Source organism: Microtus oregoni, unplaced genomic scaffold (assembly GCF_018167655.1).
Source record: "Microtus oregoni isolate MIOR12 unplaced genomic scaffold, Mior012 000046F_ref0000063, whole genome shotgun sequence".
Taxonomy (NCBI): domain Eukaryota; kingdom Metazoa; phylum Chordata; class Mammalia; order Rodentia; family Cricetidae; genus Microtus; species Microtus oregoni.
In genome coordinates, this window is record NW_024543220.1 from 17,223,279 (window position 1) to 17,250,349 (window position 27,071).

The window sequence follows — 27,071 nt, forward strand, 5'->3', positions numbered from 1 at the left end:
CATGGGAGCTGGGAAGGGAGTCTAGGCTGGGGCTGAGGAGGATTCTAGGGTTGGGCCCAGGAACACCCCGGTTACTCGGGGGTAGGGCACCCCAGAGGGCTCCAGGGAACCAAAGGGGTCCAGGTTTGGCCCAGGAACACCCCGAGGAACTTCAGGGTGATGAGGAGGTCCACGTTGGGCCCAGGAACACCGCGTACCCCAGAAGGACTCCAGGGGGCTGAAACGGGGTCCAAGCCTGGCCCAGGAACACCACGGTGGGACCCCGGTAGGACTCTAGGGGGCTGAAGGAGGTTCAGGCTGGGTCTAGGAACACCCCGGTGCTCCGGGAGTGTCGAGGCTGGTCCCGCGGGGCGCCCCTCCCGTCCCCTCCCCCGCCCGCTGTCCGTTGGCCACGGAGCCCGCCGCTGCGCCGCGGGCCCGACTCCTCCCCCGCGCGTCCGTCCGCGCGTGTCCCCGCGTCCCCGCGCCCGCCGTCCCGCGCCGGCGGAACTGTGGGATCGCCGCGCACAGGAAGTGGCGGCGGCGCCGAGGCGGAGGGCGGCGATGGGGGCCCGGGGCGGCGGGCGCCGCACTCGCTGAGGCCCGACGCAGGGCCGGGCCGGGCCCAGGCCGAGCGCAGCGGCCGCACGCGCCGACTCGAGGATCGCGACCAGCAGGTGGAGTGCAGGTGAGCCGCGCCGCGCCCCGCCGAGCCACCCGAGGTGGTCCCCGCCCGCGGTCGCCGGGCCCCGCCGCAGTGGCCGGCTGCGCTCCGCGGGGCGCGCGGCCTGGGAACGCGGCGCTGGAGGCTCCGGGTCCGCCCCGGCCCCTGTGCGGCCTGCGGGGCTCGCCGGTGCTGTGCGGGATGCGCGGCGGCCTGGGGAGGAGCGATCGGGAGAGATGGGGGTGCGAGGCCAGGCAGAGGGCCTGGGCGGCCTCCGGCCCCTCTCTGGGGTACCTTGCTCTGCATCTAGCTCCTCGGACTGGGGAGCCCCAAGCCTGATTTCGGGGCCTTGTGGGCTAGTTTCACTTTTTTGCTTGCTCAACACAGAGGGAGGGATGCAGGTGGGACGCCCTGCAGGAAGGTGCGAGGGCTCCTTTTGACTTTGGCGTTGAGACCAAAGGCCGACTGTGAATTTCCACGTTTCACTCAGGCGCTGGGGTCATTCAGTAACCAGAGCCTCTGGAGGAAAACACCTGTCCACGGTGGGCCACAAGGTACCTATGATAGGAGCATTGTGAGCGCTTGTGTGCAATATATGCAGGTTTCCTTTTTAACTTTGAGAGAAGTTTAGTGGCACAGGGAAATGGTTTTAGAAATGGCCTTCCAGACCTAACTTTTAAAGCAGTGTGGAAAGTCTTGTCTAAGAGAATACTTAAGAGATTGGGCTCTTTTCCCTGGGAAACTAGGAGGTTACTTGGATAGGCGACAGACTGGAATGACTCGCCCGAAGCCGAGATCTCTGATTCTGGGATTGGACATAGAATGCTGGTTGGGGGTGCTGGGTTTGTGTCTATTGGTACTGAGTGGGAGCAGCCCTTTCTGCTGCGATGGCATTTGTGAAATGGACTGTACCCCTTCCAAGAGGTCTCGGTGGGTTGTACACTTTGGTCTTATTTGATCACTTCCTTACTGTCCCCTCCCCTTACTAGATAAGCAGGACCCCTTCCCACTTTGGAAGTTAGCCTATAAAGCTGATTTCTAGTATCATGTCCTGAGCTCTGTGATTACATTGTTTCAGAAAACAGTTACTTGTGATGGCATTCCCGGCCTCTCTTTGGTCTTGGTGGTGTGTGCTCCTTGGAGTGGCTATGCTCAGCAGGTGGATGTCAGCTGAGTGACTGACCTAACTCAGCATAACCTGCTACAGGCCTTGCGAGTGGCCCCACATATGCCTGTCTCAGCATCACCACAGAAGGTCTAAGGAAGTTGCCTTCGGGATGGGTGGAAAGTGGGTTGAACAGTGTCTCCTAGGGAAGGAACGGGGAAGGGATGCTGGAGTTGAAGGGAGGTCTCTGTCCCACCCTAGGCTGCTCTCAGATAAAGGCCCAGCCTGGGAAGGACAGTGTCTGTATGCTACAGAGGACTGGGCAAACAGTGTACAGAAAGTAATGGGGTCTTTGGAAGAGCATCCACCACAGTGGTCCTTGTTTTGGTTCCCTTCTGGGGCTTGTAGGTTCCACCCTCTACTGACAGACTCTGAGCCACATTGGGGTTTGAGGAGCAGGACTAGCCGTTTGCCCTGGATTATGTCACAAATTACAACAGCCAGAACTTAAAGTAAGAGTGAAGAGACTCCCATCTTCTCAGACCGGGCGGGGGAGTAAGCTCGTAAATTCATCTCTGGCCCAGTTGGAGGGAGGTAGGGATGGGAAGGCGTGGTCATACCACGGTAGGGCATGGTATGATTGGGGGAAAGCAAAGGTGGAAACTTACTGTTGTTTCAGGGGTCAGATGGCATCATTGATCCAATCTCACTCTTGACAAGTTGACACTGGTTAACTGGCCCAGCTCCATTTACCCCTCCCAAGATGGAGCTGGTTCTGCCTGCCTGTTTGTCCCCTTCTCTGACTTGTGGCTTTGCTTAGGTCCTGCAGTGTGACCCAGTATCATATAGCTTGTCAAATCTAGCAGTGGCCCCTTGGCATCCCCCACTCCCTCTCTCGCCAAAGCAACAACCGCTTTCCCCCTACTCTCCTCTCCCTGATCCCACACCATTCTGCCTTCTCACATGCTCTTCCCCATTCTGGCCTTGTGTACACTACTGTGATTTCCCCCACCACAGACCGTGGCTAGTGAGGTTTGAAGAGCTTGTCTCTGGGTGTGACCGGCCACCTTCGGCCAGCGGCATATTGCTTACTTGTCTGATGTGAGCTCTGTAACTGCTTCATCTTCTCACTGAGAAGTTTCTGCTGCTGGGGGGTTGTGCTGAGTTTTGTAAACAGTTGCTCAGGGACTTCATGGGTTTTTTTCTTCAGCCAACTGAAGAACCTTGGGATCTTAAATGAATTTTTCCAAGTTGTAATGCGAGCAGCGGAATAGCACATCATTCCTAGAACACCCTGATAACTGCAGGGTTAACCTGAGCTTATTAACCTCAGAATGTTTTGTTTCAGGCAACTGCCACAGTGTTTCCTCTTTGAAGACTCTTGCTGCTTTGTTTAGAGTCCAACGTGTCCTGATCTTGTTTGTCAGGCAAAGTCCAGGAGTGCACACTTGTCACTGGGGCATAGCTGTGCTTCATTGTAAGGGATGGAGAGGCAGGCTGACGGGGCCCATGGTTCTTGCTGGGTCTGTGACTGGCGACTGTAGTAGGTGGTAGTGTGCCCAATGGCCACTTCTCTCTCACATATGGACAGAAGGGACATAGGCAGCATGTATTCTAGATGTCAGTGTGTGTGGAGGGCAGCACAGGCAGAAGTCCCCTCCTAGCTGGAGCGCATCATGTCACTTAATGCTAAAAGCTGAAGCTAGGTCTTTTTGATGGGAACAAGGTGCCAGCGGCCCAAAGGCCTGTCCCTCTTTGACCCAGGAGCCATGCATCATTAATGGGCAGCGTCTCCATTCCTTTTGGGAAGGTGGGGGTGAGATCCATAATAAATGACAGTGGCAGGGAGTAGAGTAGTGGCAGAATGCTGCCTGCTGCAGGGCGGACACAGCCTCGGCCCAACCTGGAGCTCGGGCTTTGGCCCTCTGTCTCCTGTCACTGCTGGCTGGCCAGCGGTGCTCTCCCTCTGCTGATTTGCTGACAGGAACAGTCTAGAAGTGTATGCTGATGTTACATTTGCCCCTGCTTTGAAAACAAATTCATTTAGTGTGTATGTGTACCTTTGCGTGGCCATGCGTGTGGATGGGTGCATGTGGGGTTCAGAGGTCAGCACTGGTGAGCGTCCTCACGTGATTTCCACTGGTTATTTTTCAGCAGGATTTATTTATTTTTATTTCATGTGGATGAGTGTTTTGCCTGCGTGTGTGTAATGACACCACATGCTTTTCCTGATGTCCTGGAACTGGAGTTAGAGATGGTTGCGAGCCACCATGTGGGTGCTGGGAATGGAACCAGGACCTCTAGAGGAGCAGGAGCAGCTAGCCCATGCTTGTTCTTAACCACTCAGCCACGTCTCCAGCCCCACCTTAGTTTTCAAGATTTATTTTTATTTTTCTCTCCCTTCCTTCCTCCCTCCTTACCCACCCTCCCCCCACGCATGCGTGTGTGCATGTGTGTGTGTGACATGCTCAGGTTCCCTTGGAGCTGGAGTTACAGGTGGTTGTGAGTCACCATGGCTGCTGGGACTGAATTTGGGTCCTCTGTAAGAGCAGCAAGCTCTCTTACTGTTGAGCTCCTCTCTAGCCTCGTCTTCTTATTTTTTTCAAACAGGGTCTCTCCCTGTACCTGATTGATTTGGCTAGGCTGGTCGGTCAGCAAGCACCAGGTACTCTCCTGTCCATCCCCCCCCCTCCCCAGAGCCAGGGTTCTAGGTCAGAGCTGCTGCACTGGGCTCCTTACATAGGTGCTAGGGATCTGTAGATCCTAATGCTGTGTGACCCCCCCCCAGCCCCTGCCTCTACTGTGTGTTACCCTTTGCTTATCTCTGTGCAGGAGAGAATGCAGCCACCATGGCTGTTTTAGATACATCTAGTTGAACTCTCAAAGCAACACTGAAGACGTGTATGAGAAAATGGAGTGGCAGCCCTGGGCAGGCAGCTTGGCTTGGCTCTGCATTTCAAACGCAGGTGCCATCGAATCTATAGGTGTTGTTCTGTTCGCCAGTCCACTTGATGCTCAGAACATCCCATATGTGAAAATTCACATTTCTTTCTTTTTTTAAAGATTTAATTATTTATGTTTTTATTATGTTTTATGTATCATGTTCTGCCTGCATGTATGTCTTCACGCCAGAAGAGGGCACCAGATCTCATTATAGATGGTTGTGAGCCTCCAAGTGGGTGCTGGGAATTGAACTCAGGACCTCTGGAAGAGCAGTCAGTGCTCTTAACCTCTGAGCCTTCTCTCTGGCCCCAAAATCCACATTTCTAAAACAAATTGAGCGATTAGCTTTACATACACATTGAGTGTCTCTGGCCGCTTGTAGAGGCTGTTCTGCTGTATTGGGCTTACAACCCCACGTGAAATTCAAGCCGCAGCTATGTGCTAGGAGTGGAACTGAATTATGCAGACAATATGCTCATTGGGTTTGTCTTCCACCTGGGTGTGAAAGACCGTGTGCTGATCCTTAACACACAGCGTGTGCCGACCATCAGTCAGGCTTCCTAGTGGTTGATATCTGTTTTAGGTCATTGTCCCTGTGTAATTGGAGTACTGGCTGAGTGAACCAGTGTGCTCTTTATCAGAGAGACTCAGAAGGAGCAGTCCCGGTACCTCGAAAAATGTGCTGAGGTAGCTTTTTGCCAGAGTAAGGCGGAAGTCAGGTAATTAAATGAAGACCACATGAGCTAGAGTTTGCACAGGAAATGGGTGCCACAATGGAGTTCAAAGTATAAGAAGTCTCCTGGGAAAAATGCTGTGGGTGGTAGCGTTAGGGTGAGCCCTCAGGCAGGTCTGTGGAAGGAGGCAGGCCTGAGGAGGGAGAATCCCAGTGCAGAGGAAGGCTCCGTAGCCCCGGGCAGCCTCAAACTAGGACTATGTACAGAGGGCCATGCCCCTACAGGCTCCCAGTGTCTGTCCCTCCTAACTGCTGGCTGAGTGCCGTGGGCTCCTACTTCACCTGTCACTGCTGATGACAGAGAAGGCTGAGTGGCAAAGCTCTGGCTGCTTCAGAGATGAGGTTTAAAGCTTAAACAACTTTGTTTTGGGGCATTTCTTGGGGGAAATGCTGCGGCAGGAGCATGTCTCATTGTCTTGTGCATGTGTGCTAGGCAAGCCACATCCCCAGCACCAAAGTTTAGTAACTTAATGTGTTTTAAGTGTTTGCCTGCATACATGACTGTGCGCCATGTGAGTGCCTGGTGCCCAGAGGTCAGAAGAGGGCATAGGATCCACTGGGACTGGAGTAAGGACAGTTGTGAGCTGTCATGTGGATACTGGGACCTGAACCAAGGTTCTCTGGAAGAACAGCCAGTGCTGAGCCATCCCTCCAGCCTTAAGTTCAATAATTTTTTTTTTTGAGACAAGGTCTCTTAATAGAGCCCTCGTGTCTTGGTATTTACTATGTAGACCAGCAGACACTCTCCCCGCAGAGTGGTTGGGGGACCACAACCTGGGTTCTAGGCTTGGTAGAAAATAGTACTGTAGCCACCATTTTAAGTCAAACCTGGCCTGGCACTTGCTTTCCTGGAGCCCGAGCTGTGTCGTAGTCTATGTGCTGGTGAACGGTTGGCTCCCAAGTGTTCCTTTTTGATGACAACATCACAGATGGAGGTTTTAAAGACAGATTCCAATAGGGGCCCAGCAGCAAGGGGAGGAAGTGAGATATGGGTGTGAGATGGGGGGGGGGGCTGTGCTGTACATGGCCTGGCTCACCTGACTGCCAGCTGCCGACCTCAGTCAAGCATGGCCGGGGAGTCATGGGACTCAAGTTATTAGTCTTTGTTCCTCCAAGGAAAAGCCTGAAACTGGACGTTGTGTAAGTTTCTATTTTAGTGTGGGCTGTGCCGTATCAGCACTGCTGTCGGCCACACTCGGCACCCGCCAGTGAGTCTCCAGCTTCCCCTCTTCATCTCTTGAGATAAAGTAACTGAGTCTGTGAAATGGACCGAGTGGTCCTCCTAGAATCCACGCACAGTGGAAGCAGCCAATGACCTGCGTGCCTGTGTAGCATCCCTCCTGGGAGGGCAGGATGGGGTTCCCTATGAGGGTTTGAGGGAAGCGGAAGAAAACAGCATGAGTGCCAGGTGAGAAACAGTGACTCTCCTGCCTGTGGTACCAGAAGATGTTTCTCCTGACAGGACCACCTGTTTGCACAAGAGCCCTCAGCTAGGTCCCGTCCCCTAAGCCAGCTCTATCCACATGTCCGGTGCATATGTGTGTGGCCCTCAACACCCAGTGTAAGTGCCTCGGAGGGGTCAGTGAGCTGGACTGACTTCATGCTCTCGGGCACATGGTGTCCCTGTTAACCTTCGCAAATAGAGTGTTGTGGGATGCTGTGTTGGTGATATGGATTCTCTACCTAGAGCCCGCCCCCCACCCCATGTGTAACCCTGCACTTTCCCCTGTGTCTTCTCCTATATGTCCGGGTGTTTGCCCCATGTCTCTCCTGTGTGTTTCCACTGCATTTGTCCTTCTGTCTCCCCTTGTGTGCTCCCATGTGTTTGCTCATGTGTGTTCACCCGTGAGCTCCCATGTGTTTGCTCCTGTGTGTTCACCCGTGAGCTCCCATGTGTTTGCTCCTGTGTGTTCACCCGTGAGCTCCCATGTGTTTGCTCATGTGTGTTCACCCGTGAGCTCCCAGTATGCCCTCCACCTCACTCCCTGTGTGCTGCGCCCCATGTGCTTCCTCTGTTTCTCCCCTGGTGTGTTCACTCTGTGCTCGCCACTCCTGTGTGCCCCTTGACTGGTTGTGCGTTCTCCTCTGCGGCTTCTCTGCTCCTGCTCTGCTGACTGCTTCTGGGACCCCTGCTTACCTATCGCTCCTGCCTGGTTTGCGGTAGTATACTTTCTTGGGTCCATTGTCTGCGCTCACTGATCTCTTTGCTGCTTGGGTTTATCTTTTTATTTCATTTTATTTTAAGGAGCAGATTTATTTATTTATTTTTGATTTTTTGAGACACGGTTTCCCTGTTTAGCCCTGACTGCCCTGGAATTCGCTCTGTAGACCAGGCTGGCCTCAAACTGACAGAAATCCGCCTGCCTCTGCCTCCTGAGTGCTGGGATTAAAGGCATGCACCATTAGGCCCAGCAGATGTTTTAAATTTAGTAATCATTTTCTTTTCTGGGCAGTGCCTTCTGAGAGCTGCACAGTGCATAAGCCAAGGCTCAGTGCACTCTGCGTGTTCTTGTAAAGGTTTTTTGTTTGTTTGCTTGTTTTTTTGTTATTTATTTTTTTTCAAGACAGGGTTTCTCTGTGTAACAGCCCTGGCTGTCTTGGCACTTGCTCTGTAGACCAGGCTGGTCTCAAACTCACAGAGATCCACCTACCTCTGCCTCCCATGTGATGGGATTAAAGGTGTGCGCCACCACCACCCGGCTTCTTGTAGAGGGTTTAAAGTCCACTTTCCACTCTGCTGTCCGTAGTCTCTGCGGAGCATCCTTCTGATGAGTGCTGTAATGGCCCCTGACATGTTCCATTAGTCCCAGGTGCCCTTGTTATCTTTGTTGTTTTGGAAAACAGCATTTTAAAAATACACTCTTTGCATTACTAGCCCCTTGCTGGTATTATACTGAGGTGGCTGTTGGGTATTATTGTCATGGCTGGTCACCTAGCTAGCTGTCCCTCATAGTTTGTTTGTTGAGTTGTAATGTTTTGCACACACATCCATGACATCAGGAATGACAATGGCTTTGTTTCTTCCTTGTGCCAATAGTAGTCCTCTCTCTGCCTTCCTGGCTGGCTCAGGGCACTGGGATGGGGCTGCATGGACAGTGATGGCCATCCTTGTCTAGTGTCTGAGTTTAGGAAGTGATCCTAATTTCCCTCTTTGCTGTCGATTCAAACATTGCTGCTTAATTTTCAGCTTTCCTGTCGCTTCTCCTCAGAACAGAGGAGGAGGTGACCATGAAAAGTGGAGGGAAATGAAAATGACATTAAGGAGATCAAAACAAAAGGTCCACCTTGTGAGATGCTGAAATGAAACCAAGGGTGAGGCTGGCCACCCTACCAGGATGGCTCAGCTGTAGCAAGGCCCCTGGGGTGAGTGTTGGCCCGCTGTGGGGCAAAGGTAATGATAGTGTACCGCCACTGTGCATGCTTTTGTGGTTTTATCTATAGTCAGTTGTTGTGGTTCAAGATATTAAATAGAAACCCCCATAAATAAAGAGTTTATCACTTTGAAGTTATGTCCTGTTCTGAACTCACACCTTCTGTTCCACCTCACTGTATCCACACCATGTGCTCTACCTCCTTCAGTGTCAGCTTGCTGTCACGGTTGATATCGTGGTGACAGTTAATTCTGACTGTCAACTTGATTGAATTAATAATCACATCCATTGTTAGAAAAGCCCAGCTCTGTGATTTCCAAAGACAAATTGATCCTGATCAGCCCCTCTGTGGGCTTATATACAATGGCATTGTTGAGAGGGGGTAACAGGTTGGGAGTGGTGTCTGGTTAGAGGAACTAGGTCCCTGGACGCATGTCCTTGGACGTGTATCTTCCCTGGCTCCTCTTGTGCCCATCTTTCTTTGCTTCCTGCCTCTCAGGAAGTAAAATACGGCATTCCTTCATGGGCGTCCATCACTGTGACTCTGCCCAAGGATGCAGGGCCAAGCCATAGAGCTCTCTGAACCCCTGAGCTAGTGTCTGTCCTCCTGCAGGTGGTTTCATTGCCGCAGTGATAAATGTCAGGTTCTGTGTGTTAAGTCCCTTGTTTTGCTTACCAGTGGCTCTCAGTGGGCACCAGGGTGTGAGACACAGAAGAGAGGGGCAGACTGCTGCTTGCTGCTGTGTTTCGGGGCCTGCAGGGAAACCACTGTACAGGTTGCCGTGCTGCCCACAGTTCCAGGCAGCCTGAGGATGGATAGCAGGGAGTACCTTGTTCACGCTGTGGGCAAGGCAGTAGCTGTGAAGAAGAGGAGCGAGGGCTCAGTGAGATGGCTCACCACGGAAGGAAAGTTGCCTGCTACTTAGCATGATGAGGACCTGAGTTTGATCCTGTGGACCCGCATGTGGAAGGAGAGAACTGATTCCCACAAACTGTCCTCTGACCTCCATGTGTGTGCTGTGATACATGTGTAACATACACATACAAATAAATGTGGAAAAGGGAGCAAGAGACATACATGTGCTGCTTGAGTCCACTCAGAGCCCAGCAGGATTGTGGCCTCGCCCAGGATGCTCACTGAGCTTCAGGTGGACCAGCAGACTTAGCTCATGACCTCAGTGCCGGCTGGACTGTGTGCTCAGTTTGTGGGTTGCACACTGAAGATATGTCGCCAGTTTACATATTATTCCTAAGTAAGGAGTGACAGGGAGTTAAGTTAAACAAGTTAGCAGTATAGAAGGCAGAGCCCATAAAACATAATTAGAAAGCCAGAGCTGTCTCACCATGCTCTCCTGACTCTTGGTCAGTACGCTTTGCTGGAATGGGAGCTGGCTGCATTGAGGGGCCTCCCTGGGCTTCCTGGGGGTGGAAGTTAAGAGAGAACAATGGAGAGATGCTTGACCATGAGGGACAGAAAGCAGGCAGTGTGTCATTACTCCTCAGGAGCAGGTGATGTCCAGGCCTGAGCTTGGAAAGATGTGTGTGGAGCAGGTCATTCTTTAAGAAAAAGGCTCACACCAGAGCTTAGGGTGCTCTCCCACACCTCCCTCGGGAAAGGGACTCATGGCTGAGGCTGTACATGAGGTCATATGTGTGACAGAGAGCTGCAGCTGGCCAGTGTGCCCAGCCTACTGTGGGTCTAGGACACAGCCAGGCTAGACAGGGGAACCAGTGTGTTACTGGGACAGCTATGTGCAGAGGTAGGACACTGCGCTGACAGGGGGGAAAAGAGCCTGTTCCCTGGCTGTGTAGTCAGGTGTCACAGTGACAGGCTGGCTCAGGTACAGCTCGGCGGTAGAGTGCTTGCTTTACACATTCAAATCCCTGGGACTTCCTGTGCTGGGAAAACGCTGGCATGGGGCTGTGTTGGACTATGTAGATCAAGCCGTGGAAGCCCTTTCCAGGTACGGAGGGCACAGGAACTACAACACATCAGATGCAGTGACTGAAGTCACGTGGACCGGAAACTACCTTCTTAGAACAGACAGATTTCACATCCCTAGGCTGGCACCTTCAACCGAGGGGGCCCTGGGGAGGGATGGATGGTCACACGGTGACTCTTGAAGCCTGTCCATGGGGGGGTCACTGTTGGCTGAAGAACAGATGATGTGTGCCAAGGAGGAGTCTCCAGGTACAGCTCCTGGGGCCATCAGGATGAGGGTTCAGATGGAATGGAAAGGAAGAACATGTTTCCAAAATTCCTACATGGAAATAAATAGTAACTTCACAGAAGGGGCCGCCTGGGTGGGAGGTAGGTAGGTGGCTTGGTGGACTTTGGTGTCTGCTTGCCATAGCCCCATGAGAAAGAGAAGGCCCACTTCATGCAAAGGACAATTTTCTCGTCAAGAGGGGTTGGTGGTACATGCCTGTAATCCCAGCATTTGGGAGGTTGAGGCAGGAGGATGGAGAGTTCTAAGCTAGCCTGTGTACATAGCATGACCCTTTCTCCATTTTTCCCCTTTTTCCTTTTGTTTCCCAGACTGTCTGACCGAATGGGCAGAGGCCTTCTCTGCACGTGTTGAGCTGGGCACAGGACCCCCTTCTCCTTGTTCTCTGGGTGAACTACGTGCTGGATTTCTTGTTTTAGTGGGCCCATCCAGCTTCTCTGGTTGGCCAGGAGGTGTGATCTGTATGATGTGTTGAGCAGTCTCCTGTAGGTTCGTTAAAATTTGTTTGGAACTTCCTGTGTCTGTTTGGAAGCCAGTCTGGCTCCCCCCATTCCCCGCATCTTTCTTGTGCTTCAGAATCTGGGTTGTGCTAATTTCAGGCTGAAGCAGGGGGCGGTTTGAGTGAGACGTTTCCCATAAGTCTCCAGCGTTTAAAAACGTGGTCCCCAGTTGATGGCTATTTGGAAAGGATTAGGAGGTGTGGCCTTGTTGGAGAAGGTTTGTCACTAGGGGTGGGCTTTAGGTTTCAAAGCCTTGTGATGTCCCCAGTGCACTCTCTGTTTCCTGTTTGTGCTTCAGGATGTGAACTCTCAGCTGCTGCCCGCTGCCACACTCCCTGCCATCACTGTAAGCCCCAAATAAACGCTTCTGTCTTAAGTTGTCAAGGTGTTGTATCACAGCAACAGAAAATTAACCGAGACAGAGAGATTGTGTGAGGTTGGAGGAACATGTTTCTTAAGGAGGCTCTTAGTCTGGGCCTGGTTTTTAAATTTTGTGTTGCGTGTATGTTTATTTCCATGTGTGTGCACATGGGTGTGCATGTGTGTGGAACCAGAGGTTGATGTCAGCCATCGTCCTCTTTTCTCTCCACCTTATATTTTTGAGACAAGGTCTCTTACTGAACTTTGAGTTCACTAATTTGCTAGGCTGCTTGTCTATCAAACCTTAAGCCTCCCCATGTCCTTTGCCTCCCAGTACTGGGGTTACAGCTACAGTCTCTGGGCCTGGCTTTACATGGGCCCTGGGGATGAAATTCAGGCCTTATCTTTGCAAGGCAAACCCTTTACCAGCTAAGCCATCCTCCCAGCCCTGGGATTTATCGGAAGATACATTTTAAAGACCCAGCTCCATCTCTGTAGTGAGCACCATCCTGTCCACATCCCCTTGCCCTGCTGGATGAGGCATCATTTTCCTGTGCCTCCCTGATCTCCTCCACGGATCCAGGTACCTCACACATTGGGCTCCGCGGCATCTCACTTTCCTGTGGGCCAGAGGTTGGAGTGTCACTTGGGGTCACGTGGGGTTATTTCTCTTCACAGTGTGGTGCCCGGTGTGCAGTCTTCTGTGAAAGCCCCTCTAGGAAGGAACTGACTCCAGGTTCCTGTGTGGCCACCACCAGGAGTCAGGGTTTTTCTAATTTGTGCCATTGGGGTTTCTTGACCATTTAAGACAACACATGAGGGGTGCAAGGGAGAGAATAGGGGGAAGAAGGCAGAGAGAGATGTGTGCAGGGAAGGGAGATGGAGCCCATACTTAGAAGACAGAAATCCTCATGACTTTATCTTGGGGTTATTACACCCTGGTGACCCTTCATCCTCTACTTTTAAGAAGTGCCAGACTCTGCTGTGGGCAGAAGAGCACCGGGCCCTGTGCTCTGGAGACGAGGGGCAGATGTGGAGGGAAGTGAACCCCTGTGGCAGTGTCTGGCTGTGCCACCTCCCACTTTTTCTCTCAATCATCAGGTTCTAGGTATGGAGCCATTCTCTCCCCTTACTTTATAATCCTGTGCTTAGCCAGGTGTGCTGACACACCTTTAATCCCAGCACTCAGGAGGCAGAGGCAGGCAGATCTCTGAGTTCAGGTCAGCCTGGTCTGCAGAGTGAGCTCTAGGACAGCCAGGGCTACACAAAGAAACCTGTCTGGAAAACAAAACATGAAACAAACGGTCCTGTGCTTCATCCGGCCGGCGGTCCCCTCTTCAGCCAGTTTCTGTCTCCTGGGGGCACACTTGTATTAGCAAGGAGACTGTTTCTCTGGCCACTGCCATCATGGCTGATTTTCAGTTACTCAGCTGCCATGAATCCTTTATTCCCTCCCTCATTCAGGTTTTTCCACATGTCTTCTTTCTAGGCTGAGGATTGTCCTTCCTTCCTACTTACAAGGAAGTAAGATTTCTTCCTTTCCTTATTTATTTTTCTTCTTTTTAGACAGGGTCTCTGTGGTGCTAGCTGTCCTGAAACTCATTATGTAGTTCAGGGGTGGCCCCAGACTCATGAGCCTCAGGCCACAAGCACTAGTTGGCCCTTGAGGGGTTTGCCTGTCCCCACCTCTCATCCTACCCTAGGATTATAGAAATGCACCTGTTATGCCCAGATCATGGAGTTCCCCAAAAACTGACTAGGAGACCGAGTCCTGTATGTCAAAGCAAAGAGCCTTTATTCAAGCTGAAGCTTGGACTCTGTCTGACACAGCGGTTGAGAGCAGGAGTCCAGCCCAGTCATAGTCAGAGGTTTTTTTTTTTTTAATCATAGTAGAAGTTGGGGTGAGGGGATTTCCAGGGTTCAGGACCTCAATTGGCTGACATTTGTCGAGGGGTCTTGGCAAAAGGAGAATACGTGAGTCCAGGTCAGAAACATCTGATGGTTTTATCTAATCTTATCTAATGGTTGGAATGTCAGGTACTTTCCTATAGATGCTGACCCTCCCTGGGTGGTGTCAGCTTATGGTTGGAACCTGGTGCTTCCTGCCATGGCAGTTGTGGGCAGCTGTGCAGCCTGGGGCCCACATACCCACTTTCTTCTGTGGGTCCTGGAGGTCTGAACTCAGGCCCTCACTCTTGAAAGGCAAGTGTTTTCCTATTGATCTGTCTCCAGGCTGCTGTGCACACATTTTGGGTGAGTGTGTCTGCAGACCCTGCAGGATTTATTTGTAATAATCTCGCCGTGCTCCTGACGAGAGTCAGGGATGGCTCTGAGCCACAGCTGTGTGGACATGGGATTACCAAGGTGGAACTCAGAGAGTGAAGAAACTGCTGCTGGCGGTGGGTGAATGCATGAGCCTAGCAGAGCTGAGCAGCGAGGAGCCCTAAGGAACAGCACGTGTAGCTGTGCCAAATGAGTCAGCTGTCTTGGGGGATTCCATCCTAGTGTCAAACTGCCTGTGGAAGACACAACACACCTTCCAGGAGTTTGGGTTAGGAAGGAACCCTTCTTTCTTCAGCTGTCTTTATCAAGGGCTCCCAACCCTCAGGGGATGTGGCTACAGAGGGCGCCTGATTTGTCTTAAGCCTTGATTTTCATCAACTCTGTGTCTGCCACAGATGCCGCAAGCAAGGTTATCATTTTCGTCGTGTTTCCCACCGAGTCTCTGGCAACTGAAGAACCGCACACAAACCACAACCAGCACACACCAGTGATAGTTAAATACTATTGTTTCTTCTTATTTTAGATAAGATTCAGCCCACGCTGTCCTTAAGGTTGTGATTTCCTCCCGGCTCAGGCATCTAAGAGCTGGGATCATAGGTGTGTGCCACTTTGATGGTTAGCATTTAAAAAAAAAATTGTGTGTGTGTGTCCCCAAGGAGGCCAGAAGAAGGTATTGAATCCCCTCCCCTGGAGCTGGAGTTACAGGTGGTTGTGAGCCACCTGATGTAGGTGTAATGGTTTAAGTAAAATGCAGGTCCCCAACGAAGGCACCACGAAGGCAGCTGGGTCCTAGGCAGAAAGCTTGGTGGGTGACAGGAAAGGGGGTGGGCGTGGCTTGTCTCCTAACGGGACAGGACATACCATTGCAGTAGGTACTTTGAACTGAATTTAAGTGCTCTTAACCACTGAGTCAAATAACTTTTCAACCTTGTGAACATGGCTCTTTTTGTTTCTTTCTTTTTTATTTTTCTTTTTTAAGACAGGGTTTCTCTGTGCAGCTCTGACTGTTCTGGAACTCACTCTGTAGACCAGGTTGGCCTTGAACTCAGAGATCCACCTACCTCTGCCTCCCAAGTATTGGGATTAAAGGCATGCGCCATCATGCCAGACTGTGAACATATAGCTCTTTAAGGGTGGCAAATAGTGATTCGAACACAGTTCTAAAAAGATGAGTATGTGGGGTGGGGAAGCCAGTGGATGGCTCAGCTGATAATTCCAGAACCCATGTAAAGAAGCCAGGCATAGTGGCACATGCCTGTAATTCCAGCACTGGGGAGGCAGAGACAGCTGGATCCCTGGGATCACTGGTCAGCTGACCTGCCTACTTAATAAGCTCTGGGCTAGTGGGGGTGTTTGGTTGGAAGCATCACCCCAGCTGCTGACACCCCTATACCCAAAGAGTCTGGAATGTTTGGTTGGGGCTTCATCCCAGCCCCTGGCATCCATTTTGGAATGCTTGGGTGGAAAGTTCCATTTCAAGCCCCCTCCCCTGGGAGTTACCTCAGTCTGAAGGAGATGTCTAAACCGGCCGTGGTTTCCAGGGGATTCCCGTACCTTCCTCCTCTGACCTGCTCCTTCCTGCTCCCTCCACAGACAGCTGAAGAGAATGTGGTCCCATTTCTGTTCTCATGGCAGCAGTGCATGTGACAGCCATGCCAGGTACTCACCTGGCTGCAGGAACTTGGCTAATGTGTGGACATTAGCTCTGTCCCCGTAGCGCTGCCCTTTGTCCCCGCACACCAGTGTCACACCAGTCCTTTTCCTTGTTGCTGGGTCACACATGGCTCAGCAATCTGAGAGTATTGCTCTGGTGTCTATGTGCTCAAGGGCTCAGGTGGGTCCCTGTGTGTCTGTCCTTGTCCCTCTCTGCTGGCCCAGGATGGTGTGTGGGGGCTGTGCTTCTGTACCCCTGGGAGTGCTATGCTTAAGCTCAGTGTGCAGGCCTTCTTAGCAGGGGAGGGGCTAACGACCTGAGATGAGAATTTCCCAGTTCAGTAGATGTGTGGAGATGGGTCACATACACATCTGTTGCCTTGTGAAGCAAAACTGAGAAGCATATAATTACATTCACATAGGACAAGTTTATTAGTAGTGATTCTGCCAGTTGTTCCATCTTCCTCCACATCTACCAAAAGCAAAAGGTGTAGCTGGGTGGCCAGCTGCCTCTGGCTACTAGCATGGTGTCAACAGACCTTGGTGACTATTGTTACAGTAAGTTCTTTGTGCTGTCCCTTATATGCATGGAAATGGGTTTCATAGGCTGAACCTAGGACTTAAAAATGGCACCCACCTCTGTGTGAGAATGCTTGGGCATATCTTTGTTGGCTGCAGAATGGTCCCCTCCAACTCAAGATGCCCAGGAAGGGCAGAGGAGAGCGTAGTTGTCATCCCTGGTGGGGTGATCAGGGCAGAATTCATCTTCCTGAATATTGGTTAGCAGGCATTCCTGGAGATTCAGTGCCTGGGAAACCAGGTATTGGGCCTCTCTAGCCATTTGGGAGTGAAGTTCTGAGCTCTAAGGATTGGTGCCTGGTAAGGCCTACTCAAGAGACAGCAGCGTGTCTGTCCCTTCACTGTGACAACAGGTGCTCTTTCCATAAGCAAACCTAATGTATTGGGAGCCAGCAGTGGGACATGATCCCTAAGTTACATTTGGTAAAATGCACATCTGGATGGATTACAGGAGGCAGCTGTCCAGCTCTGTCTGTCATCTCTGCTCTTGGGACCCTAAGGTGATTGGTTAGCAATGTCCTCACGTGATTCCTGGATTCCTGGGACTCAGAATGAATGCCAGGCAGCCGTCACCCTGCCCAGTTTCTCCAGTCCATGTTTGCCTGCAGCCGAGAAGGTACTGCATTTCCTTTCTGTGTGAGGCCCTGAGCTGGGACAGCTCCATCCCAGCCCAGACACACAACAGACACGAAATAAGCCTCTCCATGTGGCTGTGACATAATGGTGTATTCCTTGTTCCTTCCTGGCTGTGATATTCACCTCGGAGCTCTGCCCTGACCTCTCAAGGGCAGTTGTGGCCTAGGCCCTTTGAGGCGTGCCCAGAGCCCCAACTTCTTTATCCACAGCCCTGGGATTCCCAGCTGAGCCCTGGGTAGGGGGTCCTAGTGTCTGTGCTGCTGAAAAGTGGGTACCCTGTGTAGTGTTAGCAGCTAGACCCCATGACAGGATCTGTGTCAGCAGGCATGGACTTGTTCCTGTTTTCAACTCAGCTGAGTTTGGCCATCCCAAACAACCACAGAGCTGGGGCCAAGTCACATGTCCATCCCAGGCTCCTGGCACTTTCTTTTGGCTCCTCTGGCCTGGCTCCCCAGTGCCCCTCCCCGCCTCCCATGCCCTAGAGAGATGTAGGTGGCGAGGTATTGGGTAATGCTTGTCAGTGAAAAGGCTTCTGGTGACCAACAACTCCGTATCAGGACGCTAGACGTCACTTTCTGCTCAGTGGAGCATGTCCTTCTAATCGCAGCAAGCTGTGGCCATTAGCTTACCACCAGGGCCTAGCTTACCTGGCTCACTGCTTGGGGCCCTTTTCCTGGCACAGCCTTTTTTCCCAGTGGCGCTGAAAGGTCTTGTGCTGGTCTCAGAGGCACAAAGAGCTGAGTTTGTCCTTGAGTCAGGGTGCTAGCTAATTTGTAACTTGTTTCTTCTCAGCTCTCCTTGCCCTCCATCACTACAGAGTTCAGAGTTAGCTGTCCTATGTTAACTTTCCTTCCAAAGCAGAGCCCTGCTTTCCCCGAAAATGCTCTGAGTGTGTTCTGCTAGCTCAGTCTCCTTACTGCCCATGGCTCTAGAGGACTGGCAGCAGACTGTGATTCGGGAGCCGGAGGTTCTTCTGTCTTCCCTGTACAGCTGCCAGTCTCAGCTCCAGACAGAAGGGGCCTGGCAGGACGGCCAGGTGCCAGGATTGAGCCTTGCTAGAGACACTCAAAAATCAGGCCTGAGAGTGTTTCTGTGACATTTGGAGAAGATTACATGTGGATCGGCTGCTGGATGGTGTGAGGGGGGAGCCGTTTCATCCCCCATGTACTCACGGTGTTGTGGTTGTAAACAGTGCTGTTAAGAGAGCCAGGCCGGGGTATGGGCGTCAGGTAGTGCAGGGTTTGAAAGGAGCCCCCAGAGGGCTCAGGAGAGAACACACGTATGTTTGTGTGTGCACCAGACATTTGGCAAATGCTAAATTTGCCTGGCAGTGTTGGCGCACGTCTTTAATCCCAGCACTCTGGAATTAGAGGCAGGTGGATCTCTATGAGTTCGAGGCCAGCCTGGTCTACAAGAGCTAGTTCCAAGACTGGCTCCAAAGCTACTGAGAAACCCTGTCTCGAAAAACTAGAAAAAAAGAAAAAAGAACAAAGCAAATCTAGATACTCTTAGTCAGATGTTTATTGCTATAGCTTCAACTCTTCAGAGTTGTTCATAAGAAAGCTGGAGAGCCAGGGGTGTCGCCTTACACCTGTAATCCCAGGATCTGGAAGACTGAGCCAGGAAAACGAGGAGATCAAGGCCAACCTTGGCTCCATAGCCAGTGTGAAGTCAGCCTAGGGTACCTGAGCGAGGCTGTCTCGGAGGTACTGCATGTGGTGTGAAGTCAGCACTCTTTTGGTTTTGAAACCATGCTTGCTGTTTCCCTTTGATTTATTGATTAATATTAGGCTCTCCGGCTCCCCCGGGGAGACCCAGCTTAGCCATGCTCTTTGATGAGTCACTAGGGGCCATGATCCTGGAGTTGGCTTGAATTCCTGGGGAAGTTTCTACATAGCTCTTGCTTTTCCTCCTTGAGGGAAATTGCATCACCCAAGCCCTGTATGCCACATTCACGGCCATGTCTTTCTCTTCTAGGCCCTGCAGGTCGGACACCCTTGAGGACAGCCATCACCTGGCCCTGCTACCCCGTGCCTTGGTAAGTGAAGACAGTGTAGTGGGTTTCATGAGTTTGTTCCTGCAAGTCTGTGTGTTTGTCGTGGGCACAGCCTGGGTGTGAGTCCCCTGGGTGACATGGCCAGCTCCAGTTAGTAGAAGACCATCAGCCTTTGACCCCAAAGTACCCACAAATTAGATAGGGTTAGTGGGCCCACCGGAGCCCTGGGCATGGCCAGGCCTTAATACTCGTGCTGATTTTGACCAGCAGTACATGCTTCAATGTGCTCTATGGTCTACAGCTGTTTATCACTTGTCTGAGGAAGAAGCTGTGAAGGGCGAGGATGCTGGGCTGATATGGCTGCCAGGAGGCTCTCGCATGGCATCCCCTGGGCAGAATGGCCCCAGTAGCCCACCGGTCTCCTTGAGACCAGCTGACAGCCATCTGATAGCCAAGACCTGAGCATATGACCTGGGGGTCAGAGTTGCTTTCTGGAGGAAACAGGGACTAGTTTTGGTGGAAAACTGCCCTCCATAGCTGGGTCAGTCGGGAAGTGGGTTCTGTGCCACCAGACCTGAGAGCAAGAGCCCAGCTCTCTGTGTGACTGGGAGACATCACTCCCTGCTCCTGTGCCCTCTTCCTTTGGAGCTTCGTGTCATCCCCAGGGCCTGTTAGTGAAGGAGCTCGAGCCACAGACTCATCCTCAGTGGTCAAACCTGAATCAGGTGGCCGCCTGCTTTTCCTCCATGATCCAGGAGATATCTTCAGAACGGGTGCTGCTCCTGCAGCTGATTCCTTGGTCCAGACTGCAAGTTCATGGTTTAGGTCAGAGTTCCAGTTCTTGGAAGGCAGTGGGCAGGTAGTTTAACTTTCTGGGCCAAATTGTGGCCAAGGGTATGCTGAAGCCCACTATTTTATTTCCAACAACAAACACATTTGTCTAAGTAGGAGCCGGGTCTTTGTGATAACACACAGCTGTTATCCCAGTACTCGAGAGGTTGTGGCAGGAGCAGCATGGATCTTGGCCTGTGAGACTACAGAGTGAGACCCTGGCTTAAGCCCTCCCTCCCCCAAAATATAATTAGAACTACTGCAACCAAATTCTAGTCCCATACCTTTTCTGTTTATAGCTATGATCTCCTGAAAATAATTTCTAACCTCTCCTTTGTGCCCAAATCGAATGCTGGTCAGACAGGTGCCCACAGTAGCTCGGACTGGCTGGCGCTCTGGGCAGCCACGGGCAGCTCCTCCAGCTTCATATACACCCATGCACATATATTCCTGCTGTTTCTGCAAAGTAAACATTCCGCTTATACAGAGCCACATGGTTGTGGACCAGGACTTCTCACCAAAGGCATACAGATAACTCCAGTCAGGTCCCACCCAGACCAGTTGTGGGTGGGGCTGCAGGCTGTCCAGATGGGCCCGTGCTGGTGCTGTGACCCCTCTTGAGTCTGGGGACAGGGGCAGAGTCTGGCATAGTTGTGTAGAAAGTCAGTTGTGAGAGGCGCTGGGTATCCCTCACCATGGGGACAGGGACTCTGGTTCTGTCACATCTGAGGGCTGGGAAATGAGTTGGGAGAAGAGCCTCAGGCTGAGAACATTGCTGCTTCTCAAGTTGGATCTATAGCACAGTATCCGTGGTCAGCTCAATGTCCACAATGCACAGACCCCCAACTCTGAGTAAGAGCCAGGACAGGAACAGTCAGATGGCTGGGGCTTCATCCGTCCCCACTACCCATCACCATACTGAAATTTATGGCAACACATTTGTTTCCTACAACTGGTGTCTCTTGAAAGCTGTGCAAGGGCCAGTGACATCTCGTCAATGAGTCAAGGCACTTCCTGTAAAGCCTGACGACCTGAGTTTGATACAGGAAACTACATGGTGGAAGGAAAGAACCGGCTCCTGGATGTTGTCCTTTGACCTCCACATGCATGCTGTGACAGGCAACACCAAATAAATGTGTGTAAAATAATTAAAGAATTAAACAAACAAAGCTGTTCAGATAGCTAGTAAACACCCAAAGGGTGCATGCTCCAGGGACAGAGCCAGGGTGGGTGCTGGGATACCTGACATTCAGAGAGTCTTGGTGTGGGAGGAAGTTCTTTGAAGATCCGGGCCTCAGCGAGACTCTTCAGGGAGCGCTGGAGCCTTTACCGAACAGCGCAAAGTAATTGGCCAAAGGGGATTTGGTGCCAGCTGAATTAGCAGTTGGATGGGGGTGGGGGACAGGAGGTGGTGTGTGTGTGGTTACCCAGAGACACATACACAGGACTCCAGGAAGTGCAACCTGTCCCTAGCAGAGCCTTTCTGAGTCTATACCAGGGACAGTTACTTCCCAGCAAGGCCTAGCCATCAAGCTCAGGCTGTTTCCAGTCAGGTTGGGAAGGGGGCAGAAATCTCCAGAGGAGTGGAGCTTTCCAGAGGGGCTCTTCCTTGTGTCTCTTGGTGCAATAGGGAACAATTCTCATTTAAGCACTGCAGCCCAGGTGTGTTGCCCTTGTGACAAAGGTTGCAAGAAGGGAGCAGGTGCTGGGTGGATGCCGGAGGCCCAATGTTCCCTCTAGAAGCAGAAAAGGGGAGTTTGCTAAAGTCTGAGACCCCCACCCCCACCCCAACCACTGTACAGTGCCTGCATCTTGCTGTGCTGGGCAGGGATTATCTTTGTGTTCCCAAGGGTTGTGTGAGTGGAGCGCAAAGGGCACAGATGTCGCTGTCTAGTAATGGTAGACATCCTGCAAAGGGAAGCGCTTTTCCTGAAAGGAGAGATGAGTCTTATTAGTGCTGACTGAGTGGGCAGACTGACGCTGTGCAGACACAAAAGGTAGAAGCCTGATGTGTAAGCCAGTTAACTTTCTTCTCCACACTTAAGTTTTAATTATAGAAGTAGCATATGCTTGTAAAAATTGAACCAGAACCAAATATAATAAATAAAGCTATGTTCCTTACTCCATCTCGAAGCTCACTCTTCTGGGAGGATCCACAAGCCCGGAGTGGCTTGTAATTTATCTTCCAGAACTCACAAAAAGCTCCTAAGAACATACAAAGGGGCTAGGGCTATGCTGTTCGAGCACTAACCCAGCATGGACGAAGCCCTGGGCTTGATTCCCCAGCACTGCATAAAGCAGGCATGATGACCATGCCTGTAATCACAGTGCTCAGGATGCAGAGGCAGGGGTCAGGAGTTCAAGGTCATCCTCTGCTACACAGCAAGTTTGAGAACAGCCTGGACTTGGCCTAGGTTGTACCTTGCTTCAAACAAGCAAACAAAAATTAAAACAAACAAATAAACAAACCAGGAAATAGTTCTCACCTGAAGCTATGTGGGGCAGCCGCCAGAGCTGGTTTAACTTTCAGTGTGTACAGTCCCGCCTCCTTTAAAAGAGCCCTTCTTGTTTCACTAATGTCTTAACGTGTACACACTCTCACCAATGCCTGTTCCTGTGAACATACTCATGCACATAGCTGTGCGTTTCAGCCTCTGTGATGGCTCTGGGGTAGTTAACCCATGCCTGTGTTTAGAAAGCAGTGGAGAACTGGCACACACTCATCTTCCCATGATGGCCAACTGGGGCCAGCATCCACCTGTCCAGATAACTTGACAGCCCTGGGCCTCACTGCCCTGCAGGCTGCCCCAGTAGGGCTGCCTCCGTGGAAGTGAACTTTGCCTTCCCTGTAACGCAGAACTGCCTCTCTGCATCTGTTCCCCCAGCTGGTGCTGGTTGTAAGTTCTGAGGGTGACAAGTGGCTCTAGGAGGAGAGTGGTCTGGCCGTGAGGACTGCCTGTGTGCACCTTTCCAGCGCTAATGACCTGTGTGGATGGTCCATCAGCAGCACCTCCTCCTGCAGCAGCCCTCTGCGGGACACGCCAGATGCACCCGGCCTCCATCTCCTGTTTTTGTTCTCATGGTTGCTCTGATTGAGTGTTCTGAGTCTTGTCTCATGGCCACCATCTGCTCAGCTTTGCCCAGTCCCGTAGTGAAGTGAGCCAGTAAGATAACGCTGCATCCGAACCTGGGCTCTACAGCGCTCGCTCGCACACCCCGCTAGGCTGTGTGGTAAACTATGGAAGAGGACCGCTGCAGTGTGACCTGGTTGTCCTCATTGCCGTGGGCCGTGTCTTTCCCCTGGTCACTGGAGGGGTGTGTGGGCTGGAGTCAGGAGGAGAGTTTACAGGAACACAGGAACGTGGAGAAGTGTGTGGCCTCCAACACGGACGGTGAGGTTGGGCACGTGGCCACAGATGCTAGCATGTGAGTCCTCACGGCGTTTCTGCATCTCACTGTCTTCCTTGTCTCTCTGGAGGGAAGATAATTTTCCCTTCTGAGGAATGCTAGCTGTTGTGTGGGCCCTGGGAGAGGCTTGGGGGCTGAATGGAACCCTGAGGAGATGGGTTGTGTTCACGGGAGCATGGCACTCCACACCGAAGCCTTGTGGGATGCACTGTCTCTTAGACTGGCGTTGAGAACATCTCAGGTTTCCTGAGACAGTCCTGTCACCCACCAACACTGAAAACTCATGTATTTTCTTCCTCTGACCTCTGTTTAAGATGAGCTCTAGTAATCCCCCTGCCTCAGCGTCCTGGATGCTGAGGCTTCAGGCAAATGTAACCCGACCAGTTCTAACTTCCTGTCCTTCCTCACACAATTGCTGTGGATGGGCTCCAGAGCATGAGCCACAATGATAGGTGGCCTTCAGCCCTCTTGGGTTGACTTCAGACCTGCTCTTCCTAACATCTCATAATACTATCCTGTTATTTCTCTCCCTTTATCTTTTATTGTCAATAGTCACATTGATTGACTTTCTGTGGTTCACCTCCTGTGTCCTGGACAAAGCAGCTTTGATGGCATTTGGGTTTGTTGCATAAATCCGGGCTAATCTGCAGGCTGTCTTATCTACTCTTGAGTGAGATGGGCCTTTTCAAAGGGCCCCTCTCGTTCCTGGAACTTCCTGCATCTCCTGTTAGTAACGTGCTGGTTGAAGCAAGGTGCCAGAGCAGAAGTGTCAGCTCAGGTAACTTATCGTAATGCATACATCGAATATCATAAATTGACTCCTGCATGACTGTCTAATCAGGAAGTACGTTTGAGCTTTGTTAGGCAGCAGTCTAGTGTTCACACCAAAGAAATGCTGTAAGCCCATTGGATTTCCTCAGAGCTAAATGTTATGGGCTGTGGCCTTGGAGTGTTGCCCGCTCTGCCAGCCAAACTCCTGGAAGGGACTTCATTCTCGTATTCCTGCGAGCTCAGGCCTGGACCTCTTGGTGGAAGAGCTTTCGTTGGGGAGTTAGATCTGTCATTCTTCTCAACCAGGCTAAGTCCATTTGGCAGTGTTAGGAATTAGTTTTATTTGGCACTCTAGGAGGCACTGGGATCCTGGCCTCCTATGGGTGGAGCCAATGATGCAGCTAACCACCTATATAACACACGTGCAACCAGCCTTGCCATGGGGGTTGACCCCTCCCAAAGGTTGGCGTGCTATACTGGGAATCCTGTTCTTGAGACTGTTTCATGAGTGTGTGGCACACAGGTGCAGGACAGCCCCACCAGAGCAGGCATGGGAAGGGGAGAAGGTGCCAACCTGTGTGTTTATAAAGAGAAACTCTTTTCTGAGTGAGCAAGGGTAGCTGTTCCTTCGATGTCTGAGCTAATGCTGCTGCTGTCTCTGCTTCTGCCTTCGCCCTGACTGTTTCTTTGCTGCTGATGTAAATAAATGAACGAGGAAAGTAGGGCCCCACAGCTGTGGGCCTGAGATAGGCCTCTCAGCTCTGGGCAGGGGCGGGGCTGAACCTGTGGCACCGAGAATAGTGACAGGCTGCCATTCAGGTCCCATGTCCCACTGGCCTCACTCTGTGGAGTGTCTTTTTCTGCTTCTAAGAAGTGGCGTTCAGATATACCAGCAGACTCAGGAAATCGCCTAAGAAGTGGCATTTAGATATACCAGCGGACTCAGGAAATTGCCTGTCTAAGAAGTGGCATTTAGATATACCAGCGGACTCAGGAAATTGCCTGTCTAAGAAGTGGCATTTAGATATACCAGCGGACTCAGGAAATCGCCTGTCTACGAAGTGGCATTCAGATATACCAGCGGACTCATGAAATCGCCAGTCTTATGACATCTGCTATTGGGACCTCTTGCAGACATTTTTGTTCTAGTAAAAGAAGACTAGGGAACTGGAGAGATGGCTCAGTGGTTAAGAACACTTGTTGCTCTTGCAGAGGACTTGGGTTTAGTTCCCAGCACCTATATGGTGGCTCACAACCACCAGTAACTCCAGTCCCAGGGGATATGACACCCTATTCTGGCTTCTGTGGGCGTTGCATGTATATGGTATACATATACAGATACAAAGAAACACACATAAAATACAAATTAATAAATCCTTTAAAATTTTTATTTATTCTTCTCTCATATAATACATCCTAACTGCAGCTTTCTCTCCCTCCACTCCTCCTAGTCCCTCCCCACTACCCCTCTCTCTTAGTCCCCCTTGGTTCCCCCCAAGAAAAAAGAAGGCCTCCCAGATACATCAACCAAACGGGCATAACATGATAAAATAAGATCAGGCACAAACCCTCACATCAAGGTTGGGTGAAGCAATCCAATAAGAAGAAAAGGATCTCAAGAATAGGCAAAAGAGTCAGTCACCCCCATTCCTACTGTCAGGAGTCCCCCCCAAAACACCAAGCCCACAACCATAACATATATGCAGAGAACATAGCGTAGATCTATGTAGGCTCCATGACTGCTGTTTCAGTCTCTGTGAGTTCCCATGAGGCCTGCTTAGTTGATTCCACGGACCATGCTCTCCCAGTGGGCTCCACCTGGGCTCTCTCCCCACCTGATGTTCCCTGCATCTGTTCCCATCAGCTGCTAGAGGCGACCTCTCTGATGATGACTGATCTATGATTACAGCAGAACACCATTAGCAATCATTTCATTGATTTATTATTATTATTTCCATAATTGTGTTTGGTTCTACCTTAAGTCTCTAGGCTATCCAGCCTCAGATTCCTGGTTGTCCAGGCAGTGTTGGGTATGGGCTCCCTCTTGTGGCATGGGCCTCACATCAGATCCGTCATTGGTTGGCCACGCCTACAGCTTCTGTGCCATCATTGCCTCAGCACATCTTGCAGGCAGGACGGAATATAGGTAGAAGCTTTCTTTTTTTTGGGGGGGGGGTTTCGAGACAGGGTTCTCTCTGTGGTTTGGATCCTGTCCTGGAACTAGCTCTTGTAGACCAGGCTGGTCTTGAACTCACAGAGATCCGCCTGCCTCTGCCTCCCAAGTGCTGGGATTAAAGGCGTGCACCACCACCGCCCGGCTAGGTAGAAGCTTTCTTGACTGGGTTGATGTCCCAGCCCCACCACTGGAAGGAAGCCTTGCCTGTTTACAGAAGGTGGATGGTTCAGGCTCTGTATCCCCCATCACTAGGAGTCCTCTCTAGGGTCACCCTCGTATATTCCAGGGAGTTTCCACTGCACTAGGTCTCCACATCACGCCCCCCCCCCCCCCCGCCAATGCCCTCCAGTTCCAGTCATCTTCTCCGGTACTCTCCCCCTCCAATCCCCTCCTCACCGCCACCAGTCCACTCTCTGTCCCCCTCCCTGGGAGAGCTGTGCATCACTCCCAGAGCCTGTCTTGTTGCTTAGCCTCTCTGGGTCTTACTGAGTTGCTAATATCAATATCCACTTCTAAGTGAGTAGATACCATGTTTGTCTTTGTCTTTCGGGTCTGGGTTACTTCACTTGAGATGATTTTTTTTCTAGTTCCTTCCGTTTGCCTGCGGATTTCATGATGTCATTTTTTTTTAACAGCTGAGTAGTACTCCATTGTGTAAATGTACCACATTTTCTTCAGTCATTTTTTGGTGTGTTTTTTTGAGACAGAGTTTCTTTGTAGCTTTGGAGCCTGTTCTGGAACTATCTCTTGTAGCCCAGGCTGGCCTTGAACTCACAGAGATCCGCCTGCCTCTGCCTCCCGAGTGCTGGGATTAAAGGCGTGCTCCACCACCGCTCAGCTTCTTCATCCATTCTT

General features: G+C 51.4%; 1 protein-coding gene across 4 annotated transcripts in view; it reads left to right on the forward strand.

The window, feature by feature from the left end:
* The first annotated feature begins 245 nt into the window (after nt 1–245).
* Agpat3 (1-acylglycerol-3-phosphate O-acyltransferase 3) overlaps nt 246–27,071 on the forward strand; it is a 70,018-nt gene continuing 43,192 nt past the window's right edge. The window contains exons 1-3 of one of the 4 annotated variants that reach the window (XM_041634627.1): nt 431–667; nt 16,850–17,014; nt 19,012–19,072. The gene's annotated coding sequence lies outside the window, so the exon portion shown is untranslated. Of the gene's footprint in view, nt 266–430; nt 668–1,082; nt 1,198–16,849; nt 17,015–19,011; nt 19,073–27,071 lie in introns of those variants that run through there. The other 3 variants (XM_041634629.1, XM_041634625.1, XM_041634628.1) reach the window with 3 other exon arrangements.